Below are 20,569 nucleotides of genomic sequence, written 5' to 3'. Positions count from 1 at the left end.
TATAGCAACTGAAGTTTGCCCTGAGGTACCTTACATTTCACCTAGAAATATCTGTGAATAGAGTCTTTTTTTCTTCTTCTTCTTCCATTTTAGAAGTCACGGCTTCTAGACATATGACCAAATTGAGAAAAAAGGAGTGTAACAGATATTCAACTTTGACTTAAATTCTATACAGAAATTCTGTATTGACAGAATATACAATATCTTTATATGCTGGAAAAATTGGTAAACTTTTCATTTAAAGTTTATTATAGCAATAAGTGTTCAACACTGAAAAAAGTAGAAAAAAGCAGAAAATATATAAAAGTATTAAAAAGAAATTAAAAGTCACCCATAATCATGTTGTAAAAAGTACTAAGATTGTTTTGATACCAGATTTTGATACACCAGATTGCTACTGCCGGTGGTTGAGAAAGCCCAGAAATTATGTTATCTAATAGGTCAGTAGACTATGATTGTGGAAAACTGTATTTCTCAACAATGGCTGCAACAGTACCTCCCAGTTTTCATATTCTTCAATGTGACTTTGACACTCCTCCCATGGAAAGGTTGGGGATGGGTGGCCATCTATGTTCCTTTCTCTTAAATCTAGACAGATTTTTGACTAATTAAAATAATAGTAGGTGACTACTGAGGACAAGTTTTTAAAATGTGATACACTTCTGTTTCTCTCGAGATGCTTACTCTTAGAACTCCACCATCATACCATGAAGAAGCCTGTGCAGTGCAAGAAGCTCACTTAGGGAAGAAGAGAGGTCTAGGGCACACAGCCCTGGCTGAGCTTTTAGGGGAAGTCAGGAGAAATTCTTTGAATGAATCATCTTGAAAGTTGATTCCCACAGCCCTCAGGTGAGCCACTAAGGTGATGCCACATGGACAGAAATGAACTCTTTTTTTTTTTTTTTTTTTAAGATTTTATTTATTTATTTATTTGACAGAGAGAAATTACAAGTAGATGGAGAGGCAGGCAGAGAGACAGAGGGAAGCAGGCTCCCCGCTGAGCAGAGAGCCCGATGCGGGACTCGATCCCAGCACCCTGAGATCATGACCTGAGCCGAAGGCAGCGGCTTAACCCACTGAGCCACCCAGGCGCCCGAAATGAACTCTTAATTACTGAGATTCATGAACAAAATACACTACTGTTTTTACTTTAACTTTTACTGTTAACTACTATAATTAGCTACTTCAACTAATAGTAAGAGCTATAATAACTGAAATACTAAGAATTCATTATGGGGTTAACACTATTAATAAGGGTTTTAAATGTAATATCTCAGTTAAATATCATAAAAACCCCATGGCATAGACAACATTATTACTCTCAATTTATAGTTGGCAATATTCATGCAAGCACACACAGGTTACATAATTCATCCACAAATTAACTCAGCTGGGACAAGTGGCAGAACTGGGCAATGAACCAGAGGTCTGGCTACAAAGTCAAAGACCTCAGCCGCAACACTGGGCAGTCAGAAGAACATTCCACTTAATTAAGATCCAACAGTTGTTCTTGAGGTGCAGCTGAGTCAGTATCCTCTGTCTCAAATCATGCTTTTCCTAATGAGAAAGACACACAGCCAATTGGACTATACTCCCTCCCTAACACTGATCAAAGATTCTATTGTCATAAAAGAATCCTCTCCAACCCCAGTGATCCTGAGGCTGAGATGGAAAATAGCTAAACTTTACCAAGGATTTTTTTAAATAAAATTTTGATGTTGAAAAAAATACATATTTACTGTAAAAAAAAAAAAAACCTATAAGTCTCAGATAAGTGATAACCACTGTTAATACTTTGATATATAACCTTCTTTTCTATTTTTTCCTATTTCTATTTGTTTTCAATATCACTGAAACACATACACATTTTTATATCCTGATTTTCTCACAATTATATAATCAATTTACTCCTGTGTCATCCATAAAAACCTCTGGAAACATTTTTAAATGGTTGCAAAAGGATCATCTCCATAGAAATCACATAATTCACTTGATAGACAACTTACTGGTAGATTCCATTTTCTTTCCTATTAAAAGTAAATCAGCAATGAACATCATTCTTACAATTTCCTTAAGATAGTTTCCTAGAGGGGCACCTGGCTCAGTCACTTAAGTGTCCAACTCTTGATTTCAGCTCAGGTCATGATCTAGGGGTCCTGGGATCCAACCCAGGGTCAGGCTCTGTACTAAGAGAGAAGTGTCTCCCTCTGCCCCAAGCCCTACTGGCTCACTCTCTCTTTCTCCCTCCCTTTCTCTCCCACTCTTTCTCTCCCTCTCTCTAATAAATTAAATCTTAAGGGGGGGGAAAAAAAAGAGAATAGCTTCCTAGAGTAGAAATCAGTTAAAAGTAGACAGATTGGGGCACCTGGGTGGCTCAGTGGGTTAAGCCGCTGCCTTCGGCTCAAGTCATGATCTCAGGATCCCGAGATCAAGTCCCACATCGGGCTCTCTGCTCAGCAGGGAGCCTGCTTCCCTCTCTCGCTCTCTGCCTACTTGTGATCTTTCTCTCTCTGTGTCAAATAAATAAATAAATAAAATCTTAAAAAAAAAAAAAAAAAAGTAGCTGGATCATTAAGGTCCTTGATATATATTTCCAGAAAGTTACCATGTTACACTCCCTGTCACCTCACTCTGTCCCACATTACTTAACATTTAAAACATTATTCTGTAATGTGATAGGTAAGGAATAGTATATTTACTTTAACTTTTATTTTATTGATTACATGTATAGGGTTTCAAAATGATCTTAAAAGAACATAATAATTGATATAATACATTCTAAAACAATATGCTTACATAGTAGCAGCTACTTTTTATTGAGTACCAACTCTGTTCTTGATATTTAGACACTATATAAACATTTAATCTGCATTACAACACTAAAAAAATAAGTATTCTTTTTCTTCTGAACCCAGTTCAAGAAGCTGAGATTGATTTTGTTTAAGATTTTATTTATTTATTTATTTATTTGAGAGGGAGAGAGAGTATAAGAGAGCACAGGAGCAGAGGCAGAGGGAGAGAGAGCAGCAGTCCCCCCGCTGAGCAGGGAGCCTGCAATGGGCTCAATCCCAGGACCCTGGGACCATGATCTGAATGGAAGGCAGGTCCTTAACTGACTGAGCCACCCATGTGCTCCAAGTAGCTCAGATTTAGATACACTTACTTAATAGGTTAAGCTACAGAGGTCCACATCTATCTGACACCAAAACTTATGTTCTTTCTGTAATTTTACAGTACCCATTGGGCTAATGGAAGATTGCATTAGATGGATAATAAAAATTACAGAAAATTCTACTTAATTATCTTTACTGTACCTTACTCTACTTTAACTAATACATAGATGTCTATGAGAACAGAACTGTTTTCCAAATCATATTTTTCCAAGGACAATGAAGCAAATGTTCTAATTTTTGACACATGGCTACAAGGTAAGGAAATTTATAAATTAAAAGCTACTGTTCATATATAGCAAGAGTTCACAAATTTGGTTTCAGGACTTCTTCATATTCTTTTTTTTTAGTTTTTTAATATTTTAATTTTTAAAAATATTTTTATTAACATATAAAGTATTATTTGCCCCAGGGGTACAGGTCTATGAATCGTCAGGCTTATACACTTCACAGCACTCACCATATCACATACCCTCCCCAATGTCCATAACTCAACCACCCTCTCCATTTCCCTGCCCCCAGCAACCCTCAGTTTGTTTGTAAGATTAAGAGTCTCATGGTTTGTCTCCCTCCCAATCCCATCTTGTTTCATTTTTTTCTTTCCTATCCCCCAAACATCCCATTCTGCCTCTCAAATTCCTCATATCAGGGAGATCATATGACAATTGTCTTTCTCTGATTTACTTATTTTGCTCTTCAAAATACCCTTTAGTTCCATTCAAGTCATTGCAAATGGCAAGATTTCATTTCTTTTGATGGCTGAATAGTATTCCTCTGTGTGTGTGTGTGTGTGTGTGTGTGTGTGTGTGTGTATCACTTATTCTTTATTCATTCATCTGTTGATGGACATCAAGGTTCTTTTCATAGTTTGACTATTGTGGCCATTGCTGCTATAAATATTTGGGTGCATGTGCCCCTTTGCTTCACTTCATTTGTATCTTCAGGATCAATACCCAGTAGTGCAATTGCTGGGTCATAGGGTAGCTCTATTTTCAACTTTTTGAGGAACCTCTGTGCTGTTTTCCAGAGTAGCTGCACCAGCTTGCAGTCCAACCAACACTGTACTAGGGTTCCATTTCTCCACATCGTCACCATCACCTGTCATTTCCTGACTTGTTAATTTTAACCAGTCTGACTAGTGTGAGGTGGTATCTCACTGTGGTTTTGATTTGTATTTCCCTGATGCCAAGTGATGCTGAGCACTTTTTCATGTGCCTGTTGGCCATCTGGATGTCTTCTTTGCAGTAGTGTTTGTTCATGTCCTCAGCCCATTTCTCAATTGGATTATTTGTTCTTTGTGTGTTGAGTTTGATAAGTTCTTTATAGATTCTGGATACTAGCCCTTTATCTGATATGTCATTTGCCAGTATCTTCTCCCATTCTGTCAGCTGTCTTTTGGTTTTATTGACTGTTTCCTTTGCAGTGCAAAAGCTTTTGATCTTGATGAAATCCCAATAGTTCATTTTTGCCCTTGCTTCCCTTGACTTTAGTGATGTTCCTAGGAAGAAATTGCTGTGGTTGAGGTCAAACAGGTTGCTGCCTGTGTTCTCCTCAAGGATTTTGATGGACTCTTGTCTCACATTGAGGTCTTTCATCCATTTTGAGTCTATTTCTGTGTGTGGTGTAAGGAAATGGTCCAATTTCATTTTTCTGCATGTGGCTGTCCAATTCTCCCAACACCATTTGTTGAAGAGATTGTCTTTTTTCCACTGGACATTCTTTCCTGCTTTGTTGAAGATTAGTTAACCATAGAGTTGAGGGTCCATTTCTGGGCTCTCTATTCTGTTTCATTGATCAATGTGTAATTTCTGTGCCAGTACTATACTGTCTTGATGATTTGTAATAGAGCTTAAAGTCTGGAATTGTGATGCCACCAACTTTGGCTGTCTTTTCAACATTCCTTTCACTATTCATGATCTTCTCTGGTTCCATATGGATTTTTGGATTATTTGTTCCATTTCTTTGAAAAAAAAAATGGATGGTATTTTGATAGGGATTGCATTAAATGTGTAGATAGCTTTGCATAGCATAGACATTTTCACAATATTTGTTCTTCCAATCCAGGAGTATGGAATGCTTTTCCATTTCTTTGGGTCTTCCACAATTTCTTTGATGAGTACTTTATAGTTTTTCTGAGTGCAGATTTGTTGCCTCCTTGGTTAGGTATTCCTAGGTATCTTATGGTTTGGGGTGCAATTATAAATGGGATTGACTCCTAATTTTCTCTTTCTCCTGTCTTGTTGGTGGTGTATAGAAATGCAACTGATTTCTGTGCATTGATTTTATATCCTGACACTTTACTGAATTCCTGTATGAGTCCTAGCAGTTTTGGAGGGGAGTCTTTTGGGTTTTCCATATGAAGTATCATATCATCTGCAAAGAGTGAGAGTTTGACTTCTTCTTTGACAATCTGGATACTTTTAACTTCTTTTTGTTGTCTGACTGCTGAGGCTACGACTTCTGTACTATGTTGAAAGCAGTGGTGGTAGTGAACATCTCTGCCATGTTCCCAATCTTAGCAGAAAAGCTCTCAGTTTTTCCCAATTGAGAATGATATTCACTGTGGGTTTTTCATAAATGGCTTTGAGGATATTGAGGTATGTACCCTCTATCCCTATACTGTGAAGAGTTTTGATCAAGAAAGGAGGCTGTACATTGTCAAATGCTTTTTCAGCATCTATTATCATACAGATCTTGTTCTTTCTTTTATTAATGCATTGTATCACATTAATTTGCGGATGTTGAACCAACCTTACAGCCTAGGAATAAATCCCACTTGGCCATGGTGAATACTCCTTTAATGTACTGTTGGATACTATTAGCTAATATTTTGGTGAGAATTTCTGCATCTGTTTTCATCAAGGATATTGGTCTGTAATTCTCTTTTTTGATGGGGTCTTCATCTGGTTTTGGGATCAAGATCATGCTGGCTTCATAAAATGAGTTTGGAAGTGTTCCTTCCATTTATATTTCTGGGAACAGTTTCAGGAGAATACGTATTAATTCTTCTTTAAATGTTTGGTAGAATTCCCCTGGGAAGCTGTCCGGCCTGGGCTCTTGTTTTCTGGGAGATTTTTGATGACTGCTTCAATCTCCTTATTGGTTATGGGTCTGTTTCAGGTTTTCTGTTTCTTCCTGGTTCAGTTTTGGTAATTTACATGTCTCTAGGAATGCATCCATTTCTTCCAGATTCTCAAATTTGTTGGCATATACTTGTTCATACTATGTTCTTATAACTGTTTGTATTTCTTTGGTGTTGGTGTGATCTCTCCTCTTTCATTCATGATTTTATTTGTCTGGGTCCTTTCTCTTTTCTTTCTGATAAGTCTGGCCAGGGATTTATCCATCTTATTAATTCTTTCAAAGAACTAGCTCCTAGTTTTGTTGGTTTGCTCTACTATTCTTTTGGTTTCTATTTCATTGATTTCTGCTCTGATCCTTACTAATTCTCTTCTCCTTCTGGGTTTAGGCTTTCTTGGCTCTTCTTTCTCCAGCTTCTTTAGGTGTAGGGTTAGGGTATGTACTTGAAATCTTTCTTGTTTCTTGGGAAAAGCTTGTATCACTATATACTTTCCTCTCAGGACTGCCTTTGCTGTGTCCCAAAGATTTTGAATAGTTGTGTTTTTCATTCTCATTTCTTTCCATGATTTTTAAAAAATTCTTCTTAAAATTCCTGGTTGACCCTTCACTCTTTATTAGGATGCTCTTTGGCCTCCATCTATTTGAGTTCTTTCCAACTTTCCTCCTGTGGCTGAGTTCTAGCTTCAGAGCATTGTGGTATGAAAATATGCAGGGAATGATCCCAATCTTTTGGTATTGGTTGAGACCTGATTTGTGATCCAGGATGTGATCTATTCTGAGGAATGTTCTGTGTGCACTAGAGAAAAGTGTGTATTCTGTTGTTTTGGGATGGAATGTTGTAAATATATCTGTGACGTCCATCTGGTCCAGTGTGCCATTTAAAGCTTTTATGTCCTTGTTGATCTTTTGCTTGGATGATCTGTCCATTTCAGTGAGGGTGCTGTTAAAGTCCCCTACAATTATTGTATTACTGTTGATGTGTTTCTTTGATTTTGTTATTAAGTTGTTTTATATAGTTGGCTGCTCCCTTATTAGGGGTATAGATATTTAAAATTGTTAGATTGTCTTGTTGGACAGACCCTTTAAGTATGATATAGTGTCCTTCCTCATCTCTTATTATAGTCTTTGGTTTAAAATCCAGTTTATCTGATATAAGGATCACCATCCCAGCCTTCTTTTGATGTCCATTAGCAAGGTAAATTGTTTTCCACCCCCTCGCTTTAAATCTGGCAATGTCTTTGCATATAAAATGAGTTTCTTGTATCCTGAATATCAATGGGCATTGTTTTTTACCCATTCTGATACCCTGTGTCTTTTGATTTACATTCAGAGTAACTATTGAAAGATATGAATTTAGTGCCATTGTATTGTCTATAAGGTAACTGTTACTGTATATTGTCTCTGTTCCTTTCTGATCTACTACTTTTAAGCTCTCTCTTTGCTTAGAGGACCCCTTTCAGTATTTCCTGTAGGGCTGGTTTGGTATTTGCAAATTCTTTTAAATTTTTTTTGTCCTGGTAGCTTTTTATCTCTCCTTCTATTTTTAATGACAGCCTCGCTGGATATAGTATTCTTGGCTGCATGATTTTCTCATTTAGTGCTCTGAATATATCATGCCAATTCTTTCTGGCCTACCAGGTCTTTGTGGATAAGTCTGCTGCCAATCTAATATTTCGACCATGGTATGTTACACACTTCTTATCCCAAGCTCCTTTCAGGATTTTCTCTTTGTCACTAATACTTGTAAGTCTTACTATTAGATGATGGGGTGTGGACCTATTTTTATTGATTTTGAGGGGGCTTCTCTGTGCCTCCTGGATTTTGATGCTTGTTCCCTTTGCCAAATTAAAGAAATTCTTTTTAATTTAAAGAAATTCTTTACTATAATTTGCTCCAATATACTACCTTCTGCCCCTCTCTCTCTTTCTTCTTTTTCTGGAATCACAATTATTCTAATATTGTTTCATCTTATGGTATCACTTATCTCTTGAATTCTCCCTCGTGGTCCAGTCATTGTTTGTATCTCTTTTGCTCAGCTTCTTTATTCTCTGTCATTTGGTCTTCTATATCACTAAATCTCTTTTCTGCCTCATTTATCCTAGCAGTAAGAGCCTCCATTTTTTATTGCACCTCATTAATAGCTTTTTTGTTTCAGCTTGGTTAGATTTATTTCTTTTATTTCTCCAGAAAGCGCTTCTACATCTCCAGACAGGGTTTCTCTAATATCTTCCATGCCTTTTTTTTTTTTTTTTCCCACTTAGCACCTTGAGAATCATCGTTCTGAGCTCTTTATCTGACATATTACCAATGTCCATATTCATTAGGTCCCTAGCCATCAGTACTGCCTCTTGTTCTTTTTTTTTGTGGTGAGTTTTTCTGCCTTGTCATTTTATCCAGGTAGGAATATATGAACAAGAGAATAAAATATTAAAAGGGTGGAAAAGACCGCAGAAAAATGTACACTAACCAAATCAGAGTAGACCCCAAACTGGGGGGAGAAGGGGGTAAAAAGAAATTAAATACACACACACACACACACACACATATGTATGTATGTGTGTGTGTGTGTGTGTGTGTATACTGGTGAATAGAACAGAGCCACCCACTTGATTTTGAGTGTATTTTACTCTCTAAGAAGAAACCACCTCCCAAAGTTTTAAACAAAGAAAAACTTATATATATATATAAAAATAGGGGAAACATGATGAAGGGATGGAATATGACTGTAAAGTTGAAAAATTTTTTAAAAATTCTAAAAAAAGGAATTGATATGTTGGTTGGAAAAAAAAAAAAAGAAGAAGAAGAAGAAGAAAAAGGGTGGGGGTAGAGAATGTGCTCAGGCTGGAGACTAGAAAAAAGCCCTGTGCTAGATTTAGCATATATTTTGATCTATTAAAATAAATTGTATCCTCAAGTTTTTTTTTTTTTTTAAAGATTTTATTTATTTATTTATCAGAGAGAGAGTGAGTGAGAGCGAGCACAGGCTGACAGAGTGGAAGGCAGAGTCAGAGGGAGAAGCAGGCTCCCTGCGGAGCAAGGAGCCAGATGTGGGACTCGATCCCAGGACGCTGGGATCATGACCTGAGCCGAAGGCAGCTGCCCAACCAACTGAGCCACCCAGGCGTCCCTATCCTCAAGTTTTTTAGGGAAAAAAAAACCCATATGTATATAAAAAATAAGGTTAAATACAATGAAGGATAAAATAAATGATAAAATGATAAAAAATAAAATGACTATAATAATGAAGGTTTAAAAGATTTTTTTGAAAGGTATTGTTAAGATAAACTAGTTAAAAAATGTTAAAAGAGGAAAGAGGAAAAATTTTTTAAAAATTAGAATAAGAAAAAATAAAATTAAAAAAATCCAATTTAACTTTGCAAGACTAAAGGGAGAAAGACTTTCTCATGGGGAGAAAGCCATGAATTCCATGCATTGCTTTCCCTTAGCTCTAGAGTTCCACAGTTCTCACTGATTGGTGAACTTGGTCTTGGCTGGATGTTCTTGCTGATCTTCGGCAGTAGGGGTCTGTTGCAGTGATTCTCAAATGTCTTTGCCCAAGGTGGAATTGTACTGCCCTTGCCAGGGGCCAGGCTAAAAAATCTGCTCAGGTTCTCTCTCAGGAGTTTTTGTTCCTTAACGCTTTCCGCTTTCTGTAAAGCTCTGGAGGATGGGAATGATAAAGGCGGCCTGCCAATCTCCAGCCCAGAGGAGCTGAGAGCTCAAGGCGCCACTCCTCAGTACACCCTCAGAGAAAAGGGGTCAGCCACTCCCATCTTCCTGGTCTCTGGCCGCACTCTGAGCTTACTCGATCTGTGACCGAGCATTTCTGCCTCTGGCACACGGCCCCATCCGGTGTCTGTAAATCCAGCAGATTCCTGCCATGCTGCTCCTCCAAAGGAGGAACGTGAGTCTCCCTGGATCTGCCATTTGTGTGGTCCCTGCTCAAAGAGCAGTGGCCCAACTGTGCAATGGATCACGGTTTAAGGTAACCCTGATGTGAGAGCCCACTACTGGGCTCTGTCTCTGTAGCTGGCTTCCCTCCTCCGATACCTGGCAGCTCTGCCTCACTCAGACACCTCATATCTTTCTGTGACACCACAGGACCTCAGACCACACTGTCCCCAAGAAGGCTCCACCCTTGCTTAACCTCCAGAGTGATGTCCCTAAGTGGAGCAGACTTCTAAAAGTTCTGATTTTGTGCTCCATTGTTCTACAGCTTGCTGGGAGCCAGCCCCTTCCCCTGAAGTCTATCTTCCCGTGGTTTTGGATTCACTTCGTACATCCTAGCTTTCAGAAAGTGGTCGATTTTCTGTTCCTAGAACTGCTGCTCTTCTTCTCTTTTATCTCCTATTGAGTTTGTAGGTGTTCAGAATGGTTTGGTAACTATCTAGCTGAACTCCTGTGACCTGATGTCATTTCAGTCTGCTACCCCTCCACCATCTTGCCTCTCTCTCCTCAAAAGACATTTCAGGACTCCTTTATATTCTTAAAAATTAATGAGTTCTCCAAAGGGCTTTTATTTATGTAAGTTATATTTCTCAATGTTTAATATGTTAGAAATTAAAACAAAACTTTAGGGGCACCTGGGTGGTCGTGGGTTAAAGCCTCTGCCTTCGGCTCAGGTCATGATCCCAGGTCCTGGAATCAAGCCCCACATTGGGCTCTCTGCTCAGCAGGGAGGCTGCATCCCCCCCTGCCTCTCTGCCTGCCTCTCTGCCTACTTGTCATATCTGTCTGTCAAATAAATAAATAAAAACTTTAAAAAAAACCTTTAATTTATAAACTCATTTAAAAATAACAATAGTACAGGGCAGCTGGGCGGCTCAGTCAGTTAAGCATCTGCCTTCAGCTCAGGTTGTGATCCCAGGGACCTAGGATAAAGTTCTGCCTGGGCTCACTGCTTAGCAAGGAGTCTGCTTCTTCCTCAATCCCTCCCCTACCCGCTTGTGATCTCTCTCTCTCTCAATAAATAAAATCTTTTAAAAATAAAAATAAAATATAAAATAATCCAATATGCATCTATATAAAAAAAGTGTATTTTGTTGGGGAGGGACTATTTCTCAAACAAAGAAAAGATATATTCAAAAGACACCATTATTTTACATCTCAGCAAGCCACTTGAATGCCTGGCATAAAAGACAAGCTGGGTTTCTAGTTTTGCTTTGGCATTTTCAATTTGCTGTGATATCACAGGTCATGTAGTCTCTGTGAGACTCTACATGTATAGCGAATAAGAGTGAAAAAGACATATAGCATCTTAATATCACCATAAACATGGTTTTAATCTTACAGATCCTACGGAAGGGTCCCCATCACTTTAGAAACTGCTAGTATATACTATATAAAAGGTTGATATTCATGTAAAATTCAGTAAGATAAAGACTACTTTAAAATAGTATCTGTAAGACCATGCTACAAAAAATAATTTTCTGAATGTGATACAAAATGTACAAATTTTTAAGTTATGAAAACTTTTTTTTTTTTTAATTAAAACAGAAATAGGGGTGTTTGGGTGGCTCAATGAGTTAAAGCCTCTGCCTTCGGCTCAGGTCATGATCCCAGGGACCTGGGATCGAGCCCCACATTGGGCTCTCTGCTCAGTGGGGAGCCTGCTTCCTCCTCTCTCTCTCTGCCTGCCTCTCCACCTACTTGTGATCTCTCTCTGTCAAATGAATAAATAAAATCTTAAAAAAAAAAACCCAAAAAAGAAATAAAAAGACAAGCCATTCATTGGCAGAAGACACTTCCAAGACAACCTTATAATTGTTATAAGGAACATATTTTTAAAACCGCTATAAATCAATAAGAAAAATACAAATTAGTCATGAGAATATAAGACAAAGAACATAAATCAGGCATTTCACAGAAGGGAAAACCCAAACGGCCAGTAAACGTCTGGAAGGGTGTACAACCCACTGAGAACAAAAATGCCAAAGAATACAACAAAGAGCACCATTTTATGCTCATTAGATTGGCAAAAACAAACAGAAGCCCTGACAATTAAGGATTCACATACTACTTATGGGAATGCAACAAGCACTTTAGAAATATAGTAGACACTGCTAATTGCCTACACACCATCCACTTTCCTTCTTCCTTCCTAACAGCATATTTTATTCGGGTATCTTCCTCTCGATAACATTCTTTGAAGGAAACTGGTCCTCTCCCTTTGCCAATCATCATGGTCTAATCTAGCTTTGTAAGTAAATAATCAATTTAGGCATTAACATGTGATTCAGTGTTAACCAATGAGATACGAGAAAAAGCCAAGTGGGGTAAGTTTCCAGAGAAGTTTCCCTACCCTTCAAAAGAAACAGAGAGAGGGGCTCAAATAAATAATCTCCAACATGAAAGAGAGTAAGTTACAACTGACACCAAAGAAATACAAAGGATCATAAGAGACTACTATAAACAATTAAGTGTCAACAAATTGGTCAACCTGAAGAAATGGATAAATTCCTGGAAACGACCTTTGAAAACAGACTCTTAAAAGAGAAAATTTGAATAGACCAATTACTAGCAAGGATATTGAATCAGTAATTAAAAACTTCCCTGGAACAGGAATCCAGAACCAGACAGCGTCAATGGTGAATTCTACCAAATGTTCAAAAAGGATTTAATACCTACCCTTCTCAAACTCTTCCAAAAAAACAAAGAGAGGAAACATATCCAAACTGGTGTTTAAAAGCTAACATTATCTTATTACCAAAACCAGACGAGGACACACACACACACACAGGCCAATATCCCTGATCATCACAATGTTAGACTAGATGTGAATCTGGATACAAACCAGAAGCCTCTGAAAGCTGCCCCATATTCCTAACAGATATACTGGTGATTTGACTGTGACATGTGACCTCACACAAGTATCCCTCTTTAATGGTCATGGCTTAGTTGAGCCATTCTAGCCTTCTCAGCAAGTATAAGCTTTCAGCCTCCTAAAGCAGATGATTTCCGAATTGCCATGTAGAGAAGACCTTTCCTCAGTCAAGGGAGTACAATCCTGGATGCAGAGTAATGACTTGGGAGTCTCATGGACTCTCCTGTAAACTTAGAACTAGAGCTTTGGGAAAGCCTCAACTTAGTTGGAAATGAACTAATTTAAATAAAACGAAGAGGATGCTAGTGAGTTGGATCAAGTACATTAAAAACTGCAAACCATCTGAGCCTGAATAGCATCTGTTTCTCTTAGAACCAGAGAGACCCCCTTAATACCAAAGTCAGAGTGCCCAAAACAAGCTTCAGGACTGGCGCCTGCTATGCAATTAGTAGATATCAGCTAGTATTAGATGGAGATGGTAATCCTGGTTTGTTAGTCAAAAAGACAGGATATAAGTATGATTTAAAAGTTCCTTATAAACATTCTAATGTTTAGTCAAGAAAACAGGATATAGATATGTTATATAAAAATTCCTTATAATTACCTAACACTTATAATAATGTATTCCTACATTTTTAATATTTCCACCTTCTATCAGGAAGCTATTTCTACTTTGTTAGAAAACTATTCTGGAAGCACATAAGACAAAGGATGTTTTCTCTAACCACTTTTAAATATAAGGTAGAAAGATTTGCTCACAAGGAACAAATAATAAGAATGCCAAGAACAATAATAATGATGATGCTGATAACTTCACTTAGTGTATAAGATATAAGTAAAATTTTTAATTTTTGTGGTGCTTAAAATTGTACATAAAGTAAAAGTCAAACAAATGTTTTAAAAATATCTAAATCCTACTTTCAAAAAAAATTTGACTACTGAAAAACCAATGTTAACCTAGTATTTTTTGTATCAAACCTGTCATTTATATTTTACTTGTCCTTTCCTCCTCTTTAGTCCTCCAACAAGCTTTGCACTTTGTCAGTAAGATATGATCTGATAAGCTTATTTCTGGTTTGCCCTAGGAAAGAAGTGGAGGACAGAATTACATGGGGGCACTTGAGAGTGACACGCCTGCTACCTGGTCTACTGAGGAAAACAAAGAGGGACTGCTTGGAAAGGGAGTCAAATAGCTCTATATCGCCTCTGTGTAAACACAGCAATTAAATAACTACCAAAAAGCTTCTGAGCTTTCTCCCAAACAAAAATGATTGACTTTAAAAAGTAATGCTTTTTAAAATACTTAATTCTACCTTTGCTTTTAAAAACAACTTATTAAGAATAAAAACTCACTAAAGTACAAAAAATTTTTGCCAATATTTGTAACTTCTAATAAGACTTGTCAAGTCTATATTTTAATTTTTAAACACTTATGAACCTAGTAAAGCATCTGTAAATTTGTAACACTAATATATTTTAAATGTCAAACAGAAAGAATAAAAACAACTAAAGAAAGAATTACAAAATGCTTTTAAATTCCCCCAATTTGGGGCACCTGAGTGGCTCAGTGGGTCAAGCCTCTGCCTTCAGCTCAGGTCATGATTTCAGGGTCCTGGGAACAAGCCCCACATAGGGCTCTCTGCTCAGCAGGGAGCCTGCTTCCCCCTCGCTCTCTGCCAGCCTCTCTGCCCACTTGTGATCTCTCTCTCTCTCTGTGTCAAATAAATAAATAAAATCTTTAAATTCCCCCCAATTTAAGGTTAATCACTTATCGTCCAAAGGAAGTGAAGCAAAGGAAACTATAGACATAGTTTCATCTTTATGTGTCAGAATCATGCTCTGAAAGCTTAAATAGATTTGTATTTCATAGCAAATTTCCAAATGGTAAACGTGACTTAATTGTAACTTACTTTTCTTTGGAATAGATGATATTGTAAAACATTCACTTGGTCCCAACCTAATCAATTAAGAATACTTTATCCTCTAAAAAAATCTTGCAAAGAAGTGATTCATACCAGTTGCCAAGCAAAAAGAAATACTAATCACAGTAAATCTGCTTCTCCTACATGGTGCCAATGAGGTGCAGTTTCCGTAGTCATTTATAAACAGATATAATATAAAACAGTCTTTGATTCTACTCTGACCACGTTCTTTCAACATTAAACATGTTTATGTACCTAAGTAATCTGGACTGCTAGGAAACAGCAATCCTTAAAAAAGATAATCTCGGGGCACCTGGGTGGCTCAGTGGGTTAAAGCCGCTGCCTTCAGCTCAGGTCATGATCCCAGGGTCCTGGGATCGAGCCCCACATCGGGCTCTCTGCTCAGCAGGGAGCCTGCTTCTTCCTCTCTCTCTGCCTGCCTCTCTGCCTACTTGTGATCTCTACCTGTCAAATAAATAAATAAAATCTTTAAAAAAAAAAAAAAAGATAATCTCAAACAGAAGGAGAACTACAGTGCTGGTTTCCAGAAATAAGAAAAATCTGACAATTTCAGGAAATCTTCCTTTCAGGAGGTCTATTTGTGTACCTAAAATTAGCGCCAATACTCCAAAATAGTGAAATAATACGATGGTTGCAAGTGATGACAGCTCTGGTCAAGGCTGGCAGCAACAGCCAGCTGTTAAAAGAGAATCACTTGGCTCCAGGGCAATGCACTTGTATATTTTGTAAATACCCATTTCAATAATTAGATATACACTCATCTGCTCTCATTAACTGTTAGCCATTCATCCAAAGCTATGTTTTATACTAATAATTTCCAAGGATAAAGAATTTGTTCTTTGGTTGTAATTAAGTCTCAGAACCAGCCTTAGATACTGTTATCTCAAGGTCCGAGCATCTAGGACAGGAGGCAGGAGCATTTCTTAAATTGTTTCATTCTCAAAGATAAACTGTTAAAACACACAGCTCAATTTAACATTAATGGATTGTGCCTTCTGAATGGATCCTGGCCCCACTCATCACCAGGAAGATAAAAAGCAACTACCCATAGGTTTTAGGTCTGTCTTGGTAAGTGCTTTGTCAGATTTAGTAATGAACTCTTATATGCACTGCTTTATTGGAGTCCATAATAGTTAAATGAGGGTCCCCTATCTTCATCCTCACAAATGAGAGAACGAGGGCTCAAAGAACTGAAGCTCTTTTCCCAGGGCCACACATAAAGTAAGTATCAGAGGGAGAATTCACTCACTCTGCTTAGTGCAAGTCTTTGTTTTTTCCCAAGGTCCATTGGAAAAAAAAAGAAAATCTCTTTTTTGCATTTTAAAACAAAGAGACAAAGATGACAGGACTTTGGGAGTATGAAGGGGTCAAGGGTACAGCCTACTGCAAGCGAAACGGGAGTGGCACAGTGCACCATTTACATACAGGCCATACAGAATAAGTACTGACAACAGAAGAAAGGAGGGATCTGCAGGCTTTCAGTTTTGCTAGCTACCTTACCACATCACTTCTGGCTAAGTGCTAACCTATTCTGAACCCCAGATCCTCTTTTCTTTCCTGAGATGCCAAAGAGGTGCTTTTTTTCCTCAGATGGTTGTTTTGTTGCTCTTTTCAATTCCCTTTCTCCCCATTCCTGAAGTGTAATAGTCCAACTCAGGGTAGGGGAAAGAAAGGTATTCCAGAGGGTGGGCAGACAAGCAGTCAGGCAGGGAAATAACCACTCTGATTTTGCTTTGATTTCTATTTCAATTCCTGTAATGACAGATCTCACTCCAGTGCTGTATGTTTTGGAAACATACTTAAAAGGGATATGTGATTGTTTTTAGGTACATTTTAAGTGTTGACTAATAAAAGGCAAATATCAGAAGAACAGTTTAATATAGCATTTTTAAACCTTTTAGTATTCTAAGGCATCTGTGACCTGCTAAAATCTAATTATTTCTCCAATACCCTTTGGAATTGTTCAGAAAGATTTGGTACAGTTTCTAGCGGGTGCATTAAGCATCTGGCCTGACTTCACAGAATTACAGATAGCTGAATGTGCACTCTCTATTTTATTAACATCCCATAGGCTCATGTTAAGATGTAGTAGTGATATGCCCTGACATGCATCACTACCTGTTGACAGAAAAAAAAAAAAAAAAAAAAAACTGGGCTAGACTTGAGAGGGTCTACAAATAGAAAATCTTTTAAAGATGTTTTGGCAATTTAAACAGAAACTCTGGCTTAAAGAAAAGAGAGGAAGGGAGGGAGGGAGGGAGGAGAAAAGAAAGAAAGAAAGAAAGAAAGAAAGAAAGAAAGAAAGAAAGAAAGAAAGAAAGAAAGAAAGAAAATGAAAAAGAGCAGCTCCAAGTTTATAAATTTGTAAAACATGCCCAAGTTTCAGCGTGTCAAGTCTTCTGAAATATGAGCTAATCTCCAGCATCCGTCCCTTCCCTCTCAGACTAACAGTGCCCAATCTTCCCCTGAGCCATACCTCCATTTTCAGTCATGTGTCTGAAGAGGGTGGACCCTACCTACAGCTACTACAGGGGGCTTAAGCTCACCAACGTACTCCTCCCTCCCCTACCTCCCTGTGATAAGCTCAGGAATGAGAGAAACTGAATGCAGGGTTATATGCGGGAGCTTCTGGAGGTGACCTCTCTTCCCTTGAACATCATAATATGGGAATGTGATATGTGGAACTGTTACTGCCTAAGGGAAAAGCCTGGAGCTGCCAAAAGTCCACTGCATATAGCCTGTGGAGGCTGCCAGCCCTGAAAAAGGCAGAACACTGTGCGCCAGAGAGAAACTGTAATTTTGTTGACACATTTTAAGCCACCATATCAAGCTTTACCTGAAGCCAGACCATATATTTGAACTTCTCAGTTATATGAACCAAAGATTCCAATTACTGATTAGACAATGTGGCTTGGACTTTCAATGACTTACAACCAAGGAATTCTCAACTATAATAACCCAAGGTATTTGATATACCAAAGCCTGAGCTGGGTTTTTTTGTCAGTTTGTTTTTTACCCAAATTTGAAGAGTTAATTCTCATGAAAAATGTTGAATGGAAGAAAAATAACAAAGAATGTTTCTAGGACTTAAAAGAATTTTAATATATTCTAAGATTAAATCACAAATAGCATAGCAGGAGGTGGTCTGGTGGATCATCTAATCCTACTACCTTCTTTTATAGGGATGTTCAATGAATTTGTATACAATGAGCGAATGAATGAGCAGATGAATGAATGAATAAATGAATGGGGTACCTTAAGTCAAGACAAGTTAAAATTCCTGGATTAAACTGTTCCATGGGATAATTATGTACTGCAGTCATTTTCAGCTGGGAGTTGTTTATACTAAAAGAGGTTGGATTTATTGTTGTTGTTGTTGGATGCACAAGTAAATGGCAGAGCCTGGGAAACCTGATTCCAAATCCAATCTCCCCTGTTCTCCACTAGGGAATGCCTCAAATCCTCTCACAAAAACAGAAAAACACAAAGTTCTTTAATATGACCAGTGTAGTTCTAAAAACTAGGATACACTACTGGGGACCATTTTCAGGCCAACTGTTTACAATCTGAAGTGATTTTTTACACGTACAGCATTAGATTCACAGACTAGCCCACAAAACAGAATGAAACACAAACCAACAAACACCTTTTCAACCTTAAAACACCCACTAGAACTCAACTAAGTTCTAAATCCTTGGAAAACATGAGGCTATGAAAAGTAGAACAACAGAAAAAAAAAAAAAAATCAGCAAGAAAATCTACTTGCTCATCTCCTCCCCCATGCCCCGGCTACAGAACCACTCCAAAGGGAAATTAAGATGAGTGTGAAAAAGCTGTCATTGACTGTCTCCTGTCTGTATACCTCCCTTTGGGCACTCTTCTACTTCTTGATGTCCCTTTTTTCCAGGTGCTCAGATGCCCTCATCTTAATAATGGCTGCCACCATTCACTGAGTATTTACTATGAGTCAGACACTGAGCTAATAAACTCAGGAAGATTTAATGATTTGTCTACAGTCATGTGACAAAGCCAAGATGGAACCCCAGTATGGTCTTTCAACGTTAGACTGCACTGGCTCCTCCTCTCTGAGCTGAGTTCTCTCTGTAGGAAGAATCAGCCTTTCCTTTCCTATCACCAGTCTAAAGAGCATCAGGCTGAAAATTGCCTGTCTTCCTTCCCCTCAAACCCAAACAGCCATCCCTTTATTACAGCTAATCTCCTTTAGGTAACAAAGAAGGAAAGCAGCGTATAGTAACTCAGGGTAACTTTTAATCTTTCCAGAGATGGTACATATTATTTTAGTTCACCTCCAACTGGCAGAATTTTAGGCAGCTGATAAAAGCAGGAAACTGAAAAACAAAAACAAAAACAAAACAAACAAACAAGCAAAAAACACATTGAAGCAGCAAAAGAGTATATATTTGGACAGGGTAGGATGATGGGGACTATCTTAGAGTTTGCCTTCAAAATCAGTGCCTCTAGGACAAACAATATTTTTCACAGTCTCTTGGCTTTTACATTTTAATCCACATCTTAAAAAACAAAAACAAAAAGAACAGTACATAATTGGCATTCAGTAAATTCTTGCTGCCTTTATTTGCTATGTGATGAAACCAAAGGCCAGAACACATAATATGAAGTCATATAACAAACAAATGGCAGCCTAGGGAATAGAAACCTCAGAAACTCCTAACTCCCAGGCCAGTACACCATCTTTTAGCTACCTATAACCAGAAACTGTCCATTCATCTTTCTTTTCAGTTTAAGGTCTGCCTGAATGGAAATACAACTGATTAAATATGGATATAAGCCCATAGTAATTTGGCCAACCAAAACGTCCTTGTTAAATAAAACCAACTCCCATCTGAAAATAGCCTCTAGAAAGAACTATTTCATAAAATAATTTAACTCATGTATTTTACAGTAACAGAAAAGAAAATTCACACTTTAGTGAGAGATTATGTTATTCCCTACCTCTCCCCCAAAAAGTCAGCAGCTAAATCTCAGCTTTAATTGTGCTATCTAACATTTTTAAGAAACTGGCTTTTCAACAAGCATCAGAATTCTAAAACTCCTGGATGTAATGGGTCTGCCCTCAGTGCCATCCAAAGTGCAATCAGGGAACAATAGGGGTCAATATACCTCTTATCAAGGGTTTACCTTCTACTTTGATACCATCCATTCTTGGAGGGGAATTCAGAAGGTCAAACTGCTATCAAAAAAAGCACATAAATAGATAGACTAAATGAAGCTAATGAAGAGACCATAACCAAACACTCCTGGGGAAGACAATTAGCAGGCCTCCTTCAGAAACACAAATTCATAGAAACTTTTTTAAAAACACAAAAGACAATGTTGTGAACCTCTAAAACTAAAACAAGTAGTATTAAGTTTAAGGAAATTGCCCTCCAGGTAAATATAAAAACAAAATTCTCCCCAGCAAGACTAAAAAGTGAAATGAACTTAGTGGAAAACTATGGGCCCAAAGCAATTGCTGACCAAATAGTAGAAACCAGTTTATGCAAATCATAATTGAATCTTAAAGCCTACCA

At 37.8% G+C, this 20,569-nt stretch overlaps 1 protein-coding gene across 1 annotated transcript in view; it reads right to left on the bottom strand.

The window, feature by feature from the left end:
- Positions 1-20,569, bottom strand: part of MACROD2 (mono-ADP ribosylhydrolase 2) — a 1,971,474-nt gene that overhangs the window by 1,591,016 nt on the left and 359,889 nt on the right. The gene's annotated exons all lie outside the window — the stretch shown is intronic.

The sequence above is a fragment of the Mustela erminea genome, chromosome 7, assembly GCF_009829155.1.
Source record: "Mustela erminea isolate mMusErm1 chromosome 7, mMusErm1.Pri, whole genome shotgun sequence".
Taxonomy (NCBI): Eukaryota; Metazoa; Chordata; class Mammalia; order Carnivora; family Mustelidae; genus Mustela; species Mustela erminea.
The sequence above is the reverse complement of the archived record's forward strand: the minus strand, read 5'-3'. Positions and strand labels throughout refer to the sequence as shown.